This window comes from Temnothorax longispinosus, chromosome 8 (genome assembly GCF_030848805.1).
Source record: "Temnothorax longispinosus isolate EJ_2023e chromosome 8, Tlon_JGU_v1, whole genome shotgun sequence".
In the NCBI taxonomy this organism is placed as follows: domain Eukaryota; kingdom Metazoa; phylum Arthropoda; class Insecta; order Hymenoptera; family Formicidae; genus Temnothorax; species Temnothorax longispinosus.
The window spans coordinates 13,703,092-13,722,741 of NC_092365.1; the positions used below are offsets into that span (position 1 = coordinate 13,703,092).

At 35.8% G+C, this 19,650-nt stretch overlaps 3 non-coding genes and 1 pseudogene across 3 annotated transcripts; 2 read left to right on the plus strand and 2 right to left on the minus strand.

The window, feature by feature from the left end:
- Positions 1–1,752: 1,752 nt before the first annotated feature.
- Positions 1,753–19,237, minus strand: LOC139817886 (E3 ubiquitin-protein ligase MIB2-like; annotated as a pseudogene).
- Trnas-gga (transfer RNA serine (anticodon GGA)) lies at positions 4,541–4,614 on the minus strand. Its single transcript has one exon. It is a non-coding gene; the product is annotated as a tRNA-Ser (tRNA).
- Positions 5,247–5,320, plus strand: Trnas-gga (transfer RNA serine (anticodon GGA)). The gene has a single exon. It is a non-coding gene; the product is annotated as a tRNA-Ser (tRNA).
- Trnas-gga (transfer RNA serine (anticodon GGA)) lies at positions 5,671–5,744 on the plus strand. The gene has a single exon. It is a non-coding gene; the product is annotated as a tRNA-Ser (tRNA).
- Positions 19,238–19,650: the final 413 nt, after the last annotated feature.

A 19,650-nucleotide genomic window follows, 5' to 3' on the forward strand; every position in this document is an offset into this window, starting at 1 on the left:
TCAATATTTTTAAATATTTGACTGACAGTACTATGACTTTCATCTTCTCATATATTGTAAAAGAGAATAAGATATTCGACACTACAAAATGTGTGAGATCACAACAAAATTACCTTTTAAAAAAAAGGTACAAAAATGCGCCAAGTATACGCGCCTAACAACGCCTTCAAACAAGAACTCTTGTACAAAACTTAATATATGCTGAAAACTTTTTTAAAAATATTCCCAAAAAATAAGTATGTGTTATATAAAACCATCAAAAGAACCCCATCAAAAAAAGAACTGTAGTAAATTAATAATTTTTTAAAAATATTCCCAAAAAAATAAGTATGTGTTATATAAAACCATCAAAAAGAACCCCATCAAAAAAAGAACTGTCGTAAATTAATAATTTCACAAAAATGTATGAAATCTTTAAATTGCGCCAATTATAGAAAGAGAATAAAAATACAACCCAAGTGGTATATATCTTTGTATTTCCACTCAAGGGTTTCCTATTCCAACCCAAATGGTAGTAGTTTTAATTCTCTTTAAAAAATAATGATATCATAAAATTGCGTTAACTAATTCAACCCAAGTGATACGTATTTAAAAAAAAATGTATATTTCAATGGAATCAAAGATTTAATCACAAAGAATTAAAGAGGTAACAGTACAAAATGAAAATATTTAATTGAAATAAAAAAACTTTTTATGTAAAAAAACTTGGCGCTGCTAGACCGTATAAGGAATCAAACTTATATACTAAAGAAACTTAATCTTAAATCTACTCCACATAATCGCTTTCACAACGCATGCCTTACAAATCTAAACTTATATTTAATTCTAATCGCTTTCTCACAACATACAACGCACGCCTTATATCCGTTTCTACCAATGCAGATTAACTTTAATTTCGGTTTAATGAGCAATGAGCAATTCGGTCTAGCAGCGCCAAGTTTTTTTACATAAAAAGTTTTTTTATTTCAATTAAATATTTTCATTTGTACTGTTACCTCTTAATTCTTTGTGATTAAATCTTGATTCCATTGAAATATACATTTTTTTTTAAATACGTATCACTTGGGTTGAATTAGTTAACGCAATTTTATGATATCATTATTTTTTTAAAGAGAATTAAAACTACTACCATTTGGGTTGGAATAGGAAAACCCTTGAGTGGAAATACAAAGATATATACCACTTGGGTTGTATTTTTATTCTCTTTCTATAATTGGCGCAATTTAAAGATTTCATACATTTTTGTGAAATTATTATTTACGACAGTTCTTTTTTTGATGGGGTTCTTTTTGATGGTTTTATATAACACATACTTATTTTTTTGGGAATATTTTTAAAAAATTATTAATTTACTACAGTTCTTTTTTTGATGGGGTTCTTTTTGATGGTTTTATATAACACATACTTATTTTTTGGTTGATATTACAGAACAAACGGTAGAAGAAGATTTTTTAACAGGATCATCTCAAATTAAAAATATAGAAAATACGCATAAAGCGTATCCACTACAAGAAAGCAATAGATCTTACGTTGCTGGCTGGGTTGTAAAAAAAGTTTTGTCAATGAAAAAATTTAAAATTGTATTACATGTAAAGAAAGTCTTTTAAGTACCGAGACATCACATAAAGAATATATACAATTAATCAATGCAGAATATGTTAAAGAAAACCATCTCTAACGTATCCATCTATGTGCTTTTTGAAGGATATATTTATTGAAGCTGATTCTGTTTTAAATGAAAATATTTCTTCATTATGTTTTCGCAGAAATGTTTCTGTTTTATTACGTGAGCGTGTGTACGAAAAGCTAAACTCAAATTTTGTTAAATGCATCGAACATAAAGAAGAATTAAAACATGCTGTTATACAAGTTTATTATTAAATTATTTCTATATACATTTTGTAAAACCGTGAACAGAATTTTATCTGGTCGTGACACTCGATACGTCGCTAGCAACATTATATTTAAGCAAGCTATTGAACACTATAAAAAAAAGCAAAAAAAGATGTATAAGAAAAGTGTAAATTTTGTTCTTAAATAATAAGATATAGTTACATATTATAATATTTGTAGTATTATTTTTAAAAATTGATTTTTTATATATTACTGAAAAAATGCGGTTGTTATTTTAATAATAATAAATGTTATTATTAATATTAAAATAAATACATTTTATAATTGAAAATATAATTTTTATTATCTGATTTATAACTTAACCCTTGCCATTTTTCCTATATGTATACAGAATTTTTATTAGTTTTCATATAATATAATTAGTATGTTCACTCTGTGTCGGTACTTTTGATCTTTTTAATAAGATTAAAAGCACCGATACAGAATGAGCATATTGATTATACTTTATTAGTACTCTATTAGTCTATATAATATATATATATATATATATATATATATATATATATATATATATAGTCGGCCATATTGAATATTAGTTCGCTCATGTATATTCGCCCAGGTGGCGCTTAAAACACTATTTTAAAGCAAAGTACAGGAGTTAGTTATCTATTTACTATATCATCTGTGGGTATCAAGCAAAACGGCGGCGTGGCCGCTCACCGCTCTCAGGTTTCTCTCTGCTGATATTGAGACGTTCCCTCCCGAGACATGCCGTATACGCGCGCACCGCGCACCGCGCGGAGAACCAACGGTTCCGGTATAAGCGTGATGAGAGATCATCGAGGCGATCTCTCTCTCCTAATACAAATTGATCTTCTTCGAGATCGTCTTGCGGCACATGTGACAGATCTTCAACGGGGCGGCGCAGTGCTCGCACGCGCCGTGCCCGCAAAGGAAAGCGACGTTACGACGGCGCTCCATGCAGATGCTGCACATATTCGCCTCCTCGAGGTCCGCCACTCTCGTCTCCAAATAACGCAGTCGCTCCAAGTCCTTCTCCTTCTCCTTGTCGCCGATCTCCTCCTTCCATTTGCCCTCCGACGACACGTCCTTCGTCTTATCCTCCGGATTGGCTATGGAAACCTCGCCCGTCGCCAGCTGACCGTCTAGAAAAGCACGCGAGGATAATATAAAAAACGTTCGTACGAATTTTCTACGGGATTTTTCGCATCCGTAATTCGCGGCGCGGAATATCTCGCTGTATGCGGACAACGCTTTAACGGCGGATTCCTCGGTCAATCCATCCGTGGAGGATCGCGTACCTTGATTCGCTTGGGTTTCACGAAGGTATAGCCGCAACGTGCACAACCAACGAGTGTAACGCTGCTACCGGGATCGATTCGGTTCTCCCGCTTCGTGTCCGCTATGATCCCCGAGCAGCGCCGACACTCCGCGGCGTCGCCGGAACCGGCGATATTCTTCTTCGCGCCGCGCAGTCCCTCCGACTGCGATATATTATCTATTCGATACGCAGGCGGCTCCACGTAGCCGGTCGATGGACTGTTCTCTATTCTGCAAGACGAATCGAACTCTTATATAAGTTCCTTAATAAGCTTAATTGTCAAAGTATAATTAATCGATTCTCCTATTTGAAAGACCAGCTTTCGAAATGTAAAATCAATTTAACGTTGCGTCTCAGTCAAATTTACATATCGATTGGACTTGCGGAATATTTAAGATATTCGTATCCCGTTGTCTTACTCTAGTTGCGTGCTGTGACTTTGGTATTTGTAAGATCGTAGAAGATCAGCAATCAGAGCGGCCTCCGAATTGCCCTCCAGAAGACAGAGCGGCGTCTTACTCTTGTTGTTTTCTGACCTCCTCAAGGAGTTTGCAGCTCCTGTCCACGCTTACCAGAAAACAAGCTAACGCTAATTCAGTCTTTGCGTCCTGCCTCGGCAGGTTCTGCCAGATCTGCCCAAAGGAAAAATCGTTCGTTAGAAAAGAGATATAGTTATTCTTTCTCTTTTTATTTCCTTCTCTTTTCAAACCGTAAGCATAATCCTAAGTATTTTTATTTTCACTTTAAAGTGAAAGAAGAAAGAAAATAGAGACTAGACTGTAAAATAAATAATTTTTCCCTAACTTTAAAAAAGATATATAGACTAGTCCTAGTTTATAGAATTTCTATAAAAATCAAATTGTTTTTTAAATAGAGACTAGTATGAACAAATTGATGAAATTCATACTGTCTTAAATTAAAAACTTGAGTTTTTTTTATTAAGTTAAAAGTCTTAAGTGATATTAAGGGACGAGGCCCTAGAGTTTTATATGAATCGTATTAATTCTTATTAGATTTTTATTTAATATTTATATTTAATTAGAAGAATTATTAAATTAATAAACAATAATAAAATAGGTATTCGACCGATAAGTGAATAACACAAATAAGAGAATTAATTGCCTATTCGGTCCAAGCGGATCTTCGTGCTTAATAATATTAATTAAGTAAATTATTAAATATAATTTTTTCCGTTCTATAAACTGCGCGCCGATTGTTTGTCGGCCTTGAAACGCAATCTTAAACTGAAGTTAGAAAATCACAAATTAAATTGATCGTCAAATTCTAATACTAATGATGCTAATAAGCATTTTAAAACTGTAAAGAATTTATTGCGAAAAATATCACCTCAGCCAGGGTTTGAACCTGGGACCTCCCGACTCTCCGGGCGGGCGTCTTACCAACTCGACCACCGAGGCATTCGGTGATATTTATCGCAATAACCAGTAACCTAATGTGAGAACGTCATATTCAGGCGACGTGAAATGAACAATAATAATAATAGGTATTCGACCGATAAGTGAATAACACAAATAAGAGAATTAATTGCCTATTCGGTCCAAGCGGATCTTCGTGCTTAATAATATTAATTAAGTAAATTATTAAATATAATTTTTTCCGTTCTATAAACTGCGCGCCGATTGTTTGTCGGCCTTGAAACGCAATCTTAAACTGAAGTTAGAAAATCACAAATTAAATTGATCGTCAAATTCTAATACTAATGATGCTAATAACCTTATTAGCATCATTAGTATTAGAATTTGACGATCAATTTAATTTGTGATTTTCTAACTTCAGTTTAAGATTGCGTTTCAAGGCCGACAAACAATCGGCGCGCAGTTTATAGAACGGAAAAAATTATATTTAATAATTTACTTAATTAATATTATTAAGCACGAAGATCCGCTTGGACCGAATAGGCAATTAATTCTCTTATTTGTGTTATTCACTTATCGGTCGAATACCTATTATTATTATTGTTCATTTCACGTCGCCTGAATATGACGTTCTCACATTAGGTTACTGGTTATTGCGATAAATATCACCGAATGCCTCGGTGGTCGAGTTGGTAAGACGCCTGCCCGGAGAGTCGGGAGGTCCCAGGTTCAAACCCTGGCTGAGGTGATATTTTTCGCAATAATTCTTTACAGTTTTAAAATGCTTATTAGCATCATTAGTATTAGAATTTGACGATCAATTTAATTTGTGATTTTCTAACTTCAGTTTAAGATTGCGTTTCAAGGCCGACAAACAATCGGCGCGCAGTTTATAGAACGGAAAAAATTATATTTATAATTTACTTAATTAATATTATTAAGCACGAAGATCCGCTTGGACCGAATAGGCAATTAATTCTCTTATTTGTGTTATTCACTTATCGGTCGAATACCTATTATTATTATTGTTCATTCACGTCGCCTGAATATGACGTTCTCACATTAGGTTACTGGTTATTGCGATAAATATCACCGAATGCCTCGGTGGTCGAGTTGGTAAGACGCCCGCCCGGAGAGTCGGGAGGTCCCAGGTTCAAACCCTGGCTGAGGTGATATTTTCGCAATAAATTCTTTACAGTTTTAAAATGCTTATTAGCATCATTAGTATTAGAATTTGACGATCAATTTAATTTGTGATTTTCTAACTTCAGTTTAAGATTGCGTTTCAAGGCCGACAAACAATCGGCGCGCAGTTTATAGAACGGAAAAAATTATATTAATAATTTACTTAATTAATATTATTAAGCACGAAGATCCGCTTGGACCGAATAGGCAATTAATTCTCTTATTTGTTAAATTAATAAAACTTTAATTATAAATAAACATTAATGGATGATTTTATGAATGATTATTAAATTAATGAAAAATTAATTACCTTAAGAATAACAGCGCAATATTTTGGAAAGATCATATTTATAAAAATGATTGCGATGTTAAATTAAGATAAAAATTAAATGTAGAAGTTTAATATTTATGTCTGTCCGACCTTTAAAATCCCAACTCTAGAATTATTCCGAAAAGGAAGTCCTATATAGAAATGGAACCTAAACCACTGAGCGCTCGTTTCATTTTTAAGAAATTATTAAGCTTTAAAATATAAGACAGCGCATGCACACAAATGCACACACAGAGCTGGTAAGGCTGACCTTTTTTTAAAAAAGGTACAAAAATGCGCCAAGTATACGCGCCTGACAACCTTCAAACAAGAACTCTTGTACAAAACTTTAATATATGCTGAAAACTTTTTTAAAAATATTCCCAAAAAAATAAGTATGTGTTATATAAAACCATCAAAAAGAACCCCATCAAAAAAAGAACTGTCGTAAATTAATAATTTTTTAAAATATTTCCAAAAAAATAAGTATGTGTTATATAAACCATCAGAAAGAACCCATCAAAAAAGAACTGTCGTAAATTAATAATTTTACAAAATGTATGAAATCTTTAAATTGCGCCAATTATAGAAAGAGAATAAAAATACAACCCAAGTGGTATGTATCTTTGTATTCCCACTCAAGGGTTTTCCTATTCCAACCCAAATGGTAGTAGTTTTAATTCTCCTTAAAAAATAATTATATCATAAATTGCGTTAACTAATCCAACACAAGTGATATGTATTTTTAAAAAAATGTATATTTCAATGGAATCAAAGATTTAATCACAAAGAATTAAAGAGGTGACAGTACAAAATGAAAATATTTATTTAAAATAAAAAAACTTTTTATGTAAAAAAACTTGGCGCTGCTAGACCGAATTGCTCATTGCTCTTAAACCGAAATTAAAGTTAATCTGCATTGGTAGAAACGGATATAAGGCGTGCGTTGTATGTTGTGAAAGCGATTAGAATTAATATAAGTTTAGATTTGTAAGGCATGCGTTGTGAAAGCGATTATGTAGAGTAGATTTAAGATTAGGTTTCTTTAGTATATAAGTTTGATTCCTTATTCGGTCTAGCAGCGCCAAGTTTTTTTACATAAAAAGTTTTTTATTTCAATTAAATATTTCATTTTGTACTGTCACCTCTTTAATTCTTTGTGATTAAATCTTTGATTCCATTGAAATATACATTTTTTTTAAAATACATATCACTTGGGTTGGATTAGTTAACGCAATTTTATGATATAATTATTTTTTTAAGGAGAATTAAAACTACTACCATTTGGGTTGGAATAGGAAAACCCTTGAGTGGGAATACAAAGATACATACCACTTGGGTTGTATTTTTATTCTCTTTCTATAATGGCGCAATTTAAAGATTTCATACATTTTTGTAAAATTATTAATTTACGACAGTTCTTTTTTTGATGGGGTTCTTTCTGATGGTTTTATATAACACATACTTATTTTTTGGGAATATTTTAAAAAATTATTAATTTACGACAGTTCTTTTTTTGATGGGGTCCTTTTTGATGGTTTATATAACACATACTTATTTTTTGGGGATATTTTTAAAAAAGTTTTCAGCATATATTAAAGTTTTGTACAAGAGTTCTTGTTTGAAGGTTGTCAGGCGCGTATACTTGGCGCATTTTTGTACCTTTTTTTTAAAAAAGGTAATTTTGTTGTGATCTCAAACATTTTGTAGTGTCGAATATCTTATTCTCTTTTACAATATATGAGGAGATGAAAGCCATAGCACTGTCAGTCAAATATTTAAAATATTGATCTACACATCCATAAAAATTATATTAATTGCATTTATGCACACGACTCATATTTTCAAAAATGTGACTTATATCACTGTGGTTTTTAACCCTACATATAATTGTAAACTATTATATATATATATATATATATATTATATATATATATATATATATATATACAGGGTGGCCCATTTTAATCCATCCAGTCGAATCTCAAAACCAAGCCCGGAAGAGAAAAATGTTTCAGACAAAAGTTATTTGGTTCGAAGGGGGACATAAGATGGTGCCATTGATGTGACCTTGGAAATTCGTTTGAAGATCACATGAAGGTCACCTTCAATTTCTTAAATAGAACCCCTATTTTTCAATGCATATTCTTATAGCTAATCTCGAGAGCTTTTCAAAACACTATAATAAAATATTTTTTCATTAAAACTTTTGGAATTATAAGACTTGAAAGTTATATTTTGACATAAAATACAAAATATCTTGCAAAACATTAAGTTTTCGGTAATGTTACCTTAATACTTTTATGCACAGAATAATGAGACGAGTCAATTTGTGTAATAAAAACACATAGTTCCTTTAAGAAAAATATGTAATTTGCAACATGCATCTGCATACTTTTTCTTAAAAGCAACTATGTGTTTTTATTACACAAATTGATTCGTCTCATTATTCTGTACATAAAGTATTAAGGCAACATTACCGAAAACTTAATGTTTTACAAGATATTTTGTATTTTATGTCAAAATATTAGAACTTTCAAACCTTATAATTCCAAAAGTTCTTAATGAAAAATACTTAATTATAGTATTTTGGAAAGCTTTCGAGTGACAGCGAGTTTATTCTTCGGCAGCTATATATCGTGAGTTTTGCGTTTGGTGGTATTAATTTAATATTATTACAGTATTCCTGTGATTTAAATCATCAATCATACGCATATGCAATAAATACGATAAGTAAGGTTAAATGTCACATGTTGAAATAGTCGCAGTAATTACTCAATCATAATTAATAATAATATTATTTTACTGCGACTATATCAACACATGACAGTTTTCGCACATCTAATCTTATTTGTCATATTTATTGAAAATAATCTTGGCAATAATAAAAGTATAACAGTGGATTATTATTAAAAGTGTATACATTGTATACATTATAAACGGTGGAAAGTGATCTGACAATATATCCAATGTGTCCACGTTTTCCCAAAAACGTTGTATCATTTGATTCAGATCAGAGAGTATACCTCACCAGATCATTCGGATACTCGCAGACCTGAAGGAATGGAAAAGTTTGGAGAGGATATCAGCGTAGAAGCTGAAAATGTGGTGATGATTTGATAGAGCGTGTAAGTATATAATAATATAAGAGAAATTTATCCTGATTCAAATAAAAACGGTGTGTATATTATCTTACATGCATGATAGTGTTATATATAATAATATGGTTCTTTTAGGGTCAATTGTGGAGTGGTTAAAAATTTAACGAGGCGAAGGATCATCGTTAATAGAAGCTAGCAGGTGAATTGTCTTATAGATAGAAATAGTCTATTTTACTAAGAACTATTCGGCTTTTATACATTGCAACATATAATATTATACAGGGTGTCCCGAAATTCGAGGATAATTATTGCAGCATGAAAGTTCGTTAAAAATTATATAATAAAAGTGCATGCCATTTTTTCATGAAGTAGTTTTCTAAATATGAAGGTTTAAGGTATACCAATTATAAACGTTGATTAAAAGTCATCTGTCCGTGTGTCGTGCGTGGAATGGTATTAGGTTTGGAAAACTTCGCGGTCACCGACACTACACTGTACATTGCCGCATACTACCGCATGGTCATACGTGTGATATGAAAAGTATTATAAAATTATAATAATTCACGTATGCGGTAGTATGCGTACAACGGCAATGTTCAGTTTAGTGTCGGTGATCGCAAAGTTTTTCAAATCTAATACCATTGCACGCAAGGCACATGTACAGAGGATTTTTGAACAACGTTTATAATTGGTTATACCTTAAACCTTCATATTAAAAAATAACTTATGAAAAAAATGGCATGCACTTTTATTATTTAATTTTTAACGAATTTTCATGTTGCAATAATATTATCCTCGAATTTTGGGACACCCTTATAATATTATATGTTGCAATGTATAAAAGAACGAATAGTTCTTAGTAAAATAGACTATTTCTATCTATAAGACAATTCACCTGCTAGCTTCTTTTAACGATGATCCTTCGCCTCGTTAAATCTTAACCACTCCACAATTGACCCTAAAGAACCATATTATTATATATAACATTATCATGCATGTAAGATAATATACACACCGTTTTTATTCGAATCAGGATAAATTTCTCTTATATTATTAATATACTTACACGCTCTATCAAATCATCACCACATTTTCAGCTTCTACGCCGATATCCTCTCCAAACTTTTCCATTCCTTCAGGTCTGCGAGTATCCGAATGATCTGGTGAGGTATACTCTCTAATCTGAATGGGAAAACGTGGACACATTGAATATATTGTCAGATCACTTTAACCGTTTACAATGTATACAATGTATGTATACACTTTTAATAATAATCCACTGTTATACTTTTATTATTGCCAAGATTATTTTCAATAAATATGACAATAAGATTAGATGTGCAAAACTGTCATGTGTTGATATAGTCGCAGTAAAATATATTATTATTGATTATTGATTGAGTATTACTGCGACTATTTCAACATGTGACATTTAACCTTACTTATCATATTTATTGCATATGCGTATGATTGATGATTTAAATCACAGGAATACTGTAAATAATATTAAATAATACCACCAAACGCAAAACTCACGATATATAGCTGCCGAAGAATCGCGGTCACTCGAAAACTCGCTGTCACTCGAAAAAACTCGCTGTCACTCGAAAACCCACTTGTCAAACTCCGCTATATCTCGCTCGCTCTTTCTCTCTCGGTCGCACGCTCGCTGTCGCGCAGCGCCGATAGACGTGAGTGAGTGAGAGGGAGAAAGAGTGAGAGGGAAGAAAATCCGTCCAATGAACGACGTCCATTCCGGACATTTCCTCACCCTTTACGGATCCCCCTTACTAGGCACCAAGTATGATGAAGAATAAGGAGGAGAAAACGGAGACATAGAAATTTCAATATTGGACTTTGCATCGTAATATCTCCGCTTGTAGGACACGTAGGCGAAAAATGAAAACACTTTGGTTACATAAATCGACCCCAAGCTATCCATTGAGACTACTAAGAAGTCGATCGGCTCAGCCGTTATTGAGATCCGATAATCTCGGGTACTGGCAACTCGCCCGCTCGCGTAAAGATACACGGGACGGTCTCGCTTCGCGTATACTTGGCGCGAGACACGACCGTGTCTCTTGATACCAGTCACGTAAAGTGCAAGAGCTCGGGCACATACAGCGTATATAAGCGGCGAGTCCCGGCTACTTTCGGGTGGAGGTACGGCAGTCTGTTGATTCGGACTCTTGGCTATCGCGATGTGCAGCACGGTGTCACCGTCCTCGTCCGTGCTGCCGATGTCCGCGCTGTGGTGCACCAGCAGCTCGACGAGCGACCAGTGCCCCTGCGAGGTCGCCAGGTGCAACGGCGTCTGACGTCGATTGTTGCGCAGGTCGACCTTGGCGCGGCCGCCGTTCTGCGAGAGGAGGATCGCCGCGACCTCCCTGTGTCCGTTCAACGCCGCCAGATGCAACGCCGCGAATCCGTCCTCCTTTTTCACATCCACCAGGTGACGCGCGCGCGCAACCAACCTCTCCGTTGCGCTGCGATTTCACGGATTCGTTAAATTAGATTAACCAGGCGAACTTTAAGCGCTGCCAAGCTATCTCTAGGATTAGCAAACATGAGACTGTATACTGAGTCTCTATGCGAGACTGTACTTGATCAAGTCTGTCTTATACACGTACTGCGCGTTGCCCTTAAGTGCGGCGTGATGCAGGATGTTGAAGCCCCGTTTGTTCCGTAGCATGAAGTCAACCCTTTCACCGGCGCATAACGCATCGATCACGTCGCGGTCCAGCGTGTCCTTCCCGATCGCGACGTGCAACGCCGTGTCGCCGTACGAGTCCTGGAGATTGACGTCGCAATGGTAACGCAGCAGCACCCTCACGCACTGCACGTGCTGCTTGTTGACCGCACGTGCAGGGCGCTGCACTTGCCGTTGTTGACGGCGTTGATGGCAGCGCCGCGCGACAGCAGCAGCTCCATCATCTCCGGCTGATTGCTGCTCGAACAAAGGAGAGTCGCCGTTAGTCGCGGACGTTCGCGGTAGACCGCGGCGACGGATCTCCCAACGTACCCGAATACCGCGAAGTGCAAGGGCGTATCTCCCTCCGTGTATTCGGCCATACGCGGATTCCATCGCCGTGACCGTCCTGCATTTCCTTTAACGTATCGACCTCCATTAGCACCTTCACCTTGTCGCTGACGTTGAACGTTAAAGAGTGTGGACTAGACGTGACGCCGGGTACGCCGCTCTTCGTCGGCGTCGAGCTGTTTCCGTTGTCCGGTACGGTCAAGACCGGTTGGCCGAGTAACGGAAGGTGCTCCTTGTAATAAGTACCAGCAGCAGCCTCCTCTACGTAACACAGATCCACGCAGCCTTTGAAGCCTAATCGATACAAGTTTGTGCTACCCGTGGACCACGTGACGATAGCAACCGATCGACTGCTCTCGTTATCCCATCCACTTATGTCCATGACCCTCCCGGTTTTCCCTGAAATTCCAAGGAAAATTACATCAGCAATTTATTACGTAATTATACGAATTAAAAAAAACTGATTTAAATAGTATATATGAATACCGCGGCCACCATCCTGATTTCCCACTCCCAGTCCGGTCCGCGAATGACTTTCGCTCCTATGAAGATCCCTTTCAAAGGTATCTTCGCGCACCCTTCTCTCGGTCCCAGACGAACCCTGCGCTCAATCAGACGCGCAATTGCAATTATACGATTGCCGAAATGAGTAACACGAATTTAATTTAAAACGCCAGAACGCTCACCCCACGGAATTCGCCGTTTGATATCTCTCAAAGGTGTGAGTCAAGTCGTGCGTGTCGGCCATGTAACACTGCGTGCAGAGGTCGTAGTCGAAACACTCTGTACACTTCCACCTGATGCCGATTATCCCGTGCCTCTTGCAACCGTCGCAGATGATGTTGGAGTGCTTGACACCGGCGGCCGCGTTATCGAACACCAACAGATCGTAAACCCCCTGATAGCCGATCTTGTAATTACTCCTAGCGCCATGGTCCCACTGGACGATGACCGTCTTGTCCGGCGTCCGATCAGTAGGATTCGGGCTGGAGGTCGAGTTTCCCGTGGGAGGAGGTCTGCCAATCTCCACTATCGTCCCGGCGTGACCCTCGCCACCATCTTGGTCGTCCCACTTCCAATCCTGGCCGCGGACGACTCGCAAACCAACTTCCAGCATCTCCGAAGGTATAAAATTTGGCTTCTGTCCCTTTAAGAAAAATATAACATTGAGTAGTACATCGTAATGCGTAATCTGTACACAGCCTACATTTTATGAAAGAATGAAAAGAAATTAATGTTTCAATGAAAGAGAAATAGGAGGATGTAACTGTATCTTTTGTTTTGAACAAGATTGCAAAATTTGCTTTCTTCCAATAAAGATTATATATCTATAGAATATGTGTATGTGTGTGTGTGTGTGTGTGTATATATATATATATATATATCTGTACCACAGAGGTAAAGGATAGTATGCCCACTTTTTGTCAAAATTGAGTTAATATTTTTTCCAATATACCAGGAGCTTAAATTTTAGTATAGTAAAAGGTTTTATGTCCATTACTACTAGTTAATAGTCGTAAATAGTCATTAATAGTGTTATAGTTATACACTTTTTCCCTAAATTTATAATTATGGGATACGATTCTTTACCTCTAAAGTACAGATATATATATATATATATATATATATATATATATATATATATATAAAAAATAAAATAATATAGCTTGCAGGAAAATTTCTTCTAAGATCATAATAATAATCACAGTTATAATTATGTCAACTCGACTTTGAGACATATAGGAGACATAGAATTATTTAAAATCATTATCTTTAAATGCGACATTTCAGGTGACACAGAACATTCTAGCAATGTTGCTGCAATATTGCTGAGATGTTCTGCGCTTCCTGGAATGATTGTCCGATATCTCTAGAAGTAAAAAACACAGAAAATTTTGCAATTACACGAAACGATAATCGCCCCGCGATATCCTCGGGAGCGAGCCAACCCAGCGTTCACGCGGTGCTCGCTCGCTCGCTCGCTCAAGGCTCGAGTGACTCGAGCGCTTGTCTCGCGACTAATCCTCTAAATCCGCACACCCTCCACCCCTCGATCCCGGAACTCATTCCGGACTGGCACGGAGATTCGGGAGGCGACGCGGGAGATGCGGTCGCCGTACCCGAAGGCAGCCCCGGGCTCCTCGATCCTTATGATCATAGAGTATGTTTCCACCGAGGGTTCGAACCGGGTCAAAGTCGAGTCAGAGTCGGGTTGGGGTGAGCGCTCTTGCGGTGGAAACACCTAACTCGAACCTAAACCCTACCCAATAAAATTTTAAGGTAGGGTCCAAATGAGATTCGGTGGAAACGACAAGAGTCGAGTTAGGTTACTGTAGTGTTGCCAACGGGATAAATGAATACAAATTGCGCAGTACGCATTCAAATGACAAAACGTATTGTGACCGGTATTTATACAAGCATTTTTACTTGATTCATTTATAATGTTTAAAAACGATTGTCAAAATGAAGAAAAAAGAAGCCGGCCACTTGGGATGTCAAGGAGACGGAGTGCTTTTTAGCAATTATAAAAGAATTGCAAGTAATAACATTAATGAATGGGAAGAAGTTCAGAACTTCAGAAATATTTAAGAAAGTAGAGGAAACATTCAAGAGCAAAGGATATAATAGAACACATAGGCAACTTTTAAAATTAATATTATTGCTCTCGGATCCATGATATTCTGAGAGTCAACGTAACCTTAATATGTCAGGCTATTGTAGCTCACATTTTGCACAGTTGGTAACGTTCAACCTTGCCGCAACCCTGGTGTAACTCTGTGTAAACTCTGATCCGGTGGAAACGGGCAAGCCAACCCGACTCTGACCCGACTCTGACCTTCTTCTTCTTCTTCTTTTGCCCAGTGGATTTCACAACTCCGCAGAGTCCCAGTACCACGATTTCTTTTATATATATTATCTATTTTAATTATAGTTGAGGACATCAGAGGGGGGGGGCTTCCTGTGTCCTCAAATTTGTTTTGTGTCTGGATAGTAGATCATTTCAATAAAGTTAATATGAGTACTTTCCATAATCTTCTCAATTGGTTTGTATATTCTTTCTTGTGTCTCCTCAGGCGGCTTGGGACCGGTATCACCACATCTGTGAAATGAGACCCCCAAGAACAAAAAAACCCGGCAAGGGCATTATACTATTTCTAACTTATTATATATTTATGTCACAACCAATTAAAAAATTTTATACAACATTTAGCGATTTTCTTATCGATGATTCCCATAATATATTCACGGAAAAGGGAGCTTGGTACTTAAGATTATACAATTGTTCAAGAAATTGAGATCTTGTATCCGATAGTCTTGGACAGGACCATAAAATATGATTCATATCCTGAATTTTATGCCCACATTCACATTGGGCAGACTCTTTTAGTCCAATTTAAATTTATTAGCATTAGTAAATAAATACCCGTAACTATCCTATTTATCAAACAGACATTGTTACGACCCAAAATAACCTTATTTATGTTAGAAATCCTTATATTCGAGAAATTGTTCATATAACAATCTCCCGTGCCAATATTAATTCTCTCAAGAATTCTTTGTCTAAATCTTTATATTTTGATTGCAATGCAAACAGAGCCTCTAAACGTAATGCTATTAATTAATTGAACACCCAGTAACTAATTTCCAATACATTGAAAAATTATGTTCCATCCTTCCACATTTATTAAATTATGGGTAGGTTGGTAAAGTGATATTATGATAATTCGGCCTTTCAATAAGTTTGGTTTTTTAAGAGAAATTGCAGAACATTCTAAGTCCAAGTTATCAGGAATTTTCTAATCTATCCATTGAGCTATTTTGATATGCATTGCTAGTTTTCTCTTGGTGCGCTAATCAGTAGCACTTTTTAATTTGCAATTGAATTTTAAGTAGATTTGTAGCTTTTAAGCATGTCGATAATTTCACGAATAATTGGGGTAAAGTCCTTGGTATTCAATAAATTGATATCCACCTTTAGAATCTCCTGGAATCGACGCTCTATGACGTCTATTCTTGTGTCATTATTTTTTTCAGAAAATGGGCTGTAAAATTCCTGAGAGGAATATAAACTGCTATTGGATAGGATTGGGTTAGGGATTGAGAGTGAGCTTGAGAATATATCTTCCCAGGCTTCTGGAACGATCTGTGAATCATGGGTTTATTTACTTTAGTAATTTGTTCTGATCTACCAACATGATCTATCGTACCAACACTGGAGCTGTCTAAAGTGTTTGTTTTTCTAGAGTTAAATAGGTTTGCTGACGACATTTGTTTTTGGTTCTTATAACCGGACGTTATGATATCCGAGCTTAATGTTCCTCTGTCCTCAATATTATTATTCCAACCGATATATGCGGAAGATTTCAACAGTTTGTGAACTTGAGAATTATCCACTATGTTTCTAGATTTAATAATTCTTCTAGCAATGAATTGAGGACAATTGGCATATGCCATGACTGAATTAATTAGTTTGTATTTCAGGAACACCGTGCACGATGGATCAAAAGACGAGTGATCTTCGCCACAGTTTATACATTTGAGCAAAGGATTGTCACAATCCACGCTATCATGGTTCTCACCGCATTTATCACAAGATTTATTACTCCTGCAAAAGGTGACGGAGTGACCCCATCTGCAACAATTTTATGCATTTCCTAACTTTATTAATAAAGGGAAAGACTCTACATCTCACATTCCATATATATAAGTATTCCGGAATCAGATTTGATTCAAAAACCATTTTGATTGATGATGAGTTTTGCAACAATCCGTTCTTATCTTTGAATTTAAGTCTCTCTAAGTTAGTGATCTTAACCTCACTATCAGGCCATGAAATTCCCTGTATTATTTCTTCGTTCGATAAGGACTTTTCTACATCCCTGATCACACCAGTTCTATAGATTTTAAAATTGGGGATGTATATTTTGCAGTTATGATGAAATAAATTTTTTGAATCGGTAAATTTGTTAGCTTCAACGTAAGAGGAGAAGTTAATATTTATGCAACCCTTCCCCCTCCTTTTGATGCTTGTTATACTTTTAAACTTACCATTCATTTTTTTCCAATTTTCATAGGATGTAAATTTCCTATGTTCAAATAGGCGTCATTATCTGTGGATACGCTTTCCACTAATACCGAGAATGGGGCAGTGTTAAATCTTGAATACCTGTTAGATAGTTGAGAATTAATGAATTTCTCTCTATTTGACATATTTGGTTCTATTTCCATACTTGGTTCCGTGTCAACTGTAACCTCAGATTGGACATTATATGGAACTAGATCAATAGGGTCATTTTGTTTGAAAGATCTTTCTGAGGAACCAATGGTCATGGCTTCAGATTCCAATTTCCTGCTTACTCCAAGGAAAGATGGACTAGTATCTCGTTTCTGTTTTTTAAATTGTCATTTCCATTCCCCTTACCTTTGACTGAATTAGGCGATGGGGATAAGGGATCAGGAGATCTATTTTGGTTTTATTTTTCTTCATTTTAAATTCTGATATCCAATCAGGATTAGATTTCAATTGTGGTTTTGCTATAAACCTAATAGAATCCTAACCGTGGACAATCCAATGACACTTAGACATTAAGAAACACGCATCGTTATGTCCATTTGCTCGTGATCAAAGGTCCAAGGTCACAATACTTGGATACAAATAGTCTATATTTGGTCCTATGGTATGATTAACATGAATAAAAGAAATAGAAGTTGAAAATATCTCAACTCATAACCGTGCTAATCTATATTAAATAGGATCCAATCAACATGAATCATATATAGCCGATTTGGCAGAATCTTAATATTAATCAACATCCGTAGTATATATCTAATTATACGAGATGAAAAATAAACAACGTAATAATAGGGAACAAATACTATAAACTTAACTCTAAACTTAACTCTTAATCTATAACCTACCTATACAGACTTTAACTTAGATCTCAGTCTTAATATTCAATATTGTATTGGGGCTGATCAAAACATCATTCTATCCATTTGTCCGAGATAATACATATCTATCTGTTGACAAAGGGATATATCAAAATAAATCAACACTAGACCGAAGGAATCATCTTAGCAATCCAAGAGATTCACCGTAAGAGGAATTACAACGATCATTCATTCAAATGTTACAAGACTTCTTAACGACATATAAGATTATTATATTCACAACCATGATTTATATAGAACTATCCGACACAGACCAAATATGTGTCAACATTTATATGATTAAACACAGACCAAATATGTGTCAACATTTATATGATTAAACACAATCCCCTGATATCTGTATACACATATATATATATATATATATATATACATATATATACATACATCATCATCATTTCTATCTGAATATGAAAAGGAGTATTCACTGTATCGTAACAATGTCCGGAATTCAGAGCGGATATTATATAGATATATCTTTTGATATACTATCCACTAATGGAATAATAATTTATACTGTAGATGATCACATTGGCTTTATCCCTTATATTTCCAAACATATTATGAAAATCTCTGTTTTTTTTTTTTTTTTTTTTTTTGGTTATCAAGTTTCCGGTATAACTCCGCAATCGTATGAACAAAATTAGAATATTAAATTTATCAAATCTCAACGCCTTAATCTATTAACGTTCTAAAAATTTATTTATTTATATATCACTTGCCAGGCTTTCCGGGAGGACTCACCTTTTTGTGGTTTAAGGAGGGAAATACTTTCAGTCTATCTCATCCTTCTTTGATCGATTGTTGAATTCAGAAGTAATGGCCGACTTTCGCCAGATTTGCCATGTGTTACGTCGCCGCGTCCTCAAATGCCTGTCCGGCAAGGATCCAAGATGTCCGGTTTATATTGTGTGATTCTTCCCTTCTTGGTAGAAAAATATTCGTCTTGAATGCTGTCCCTGGTACTGGTTACTGATTCTTTCCAACAATTGTACAGTTTGATAATGGATTGTAGAGGATATTCAATGTTTCGCTGCACAGGCGAAAGAGTATTTCAGGAGCTCACGTCAGTCACGACCGCTCACTATGGGTGCGTTCCACTTAACGCTCGCAACGACCGTAGCGTCATTCTATCCTTGTTTAACATCTAGTGAGAAACAAGGATAGAATGATGACGCGATCGTTGCGAGCGTTAAGTGGAACGTACCCTAGGACGGTCCAAATTGGTCTCCCGACAGTCCCGACTCTGACCTGACTCTGACCATGGTGGAAGAATATAAGGTGAGTTAATGCGCAACCCAAATTTCCCAGCCAATAGGAAAGTAGCCACGGACCGGCCATTTTACGAGCGGCAGATTCAAATACTTCTTAGCCTCTATTCATATTTCACTTCTCTGTTGGCTATTATTTCAGAAGTTTTTATTAGACAGTCGCTTTTTTTCAATAAGCAAGCGAACTTGAAGGAAAACTTTCAACTAAAATACTTTTTT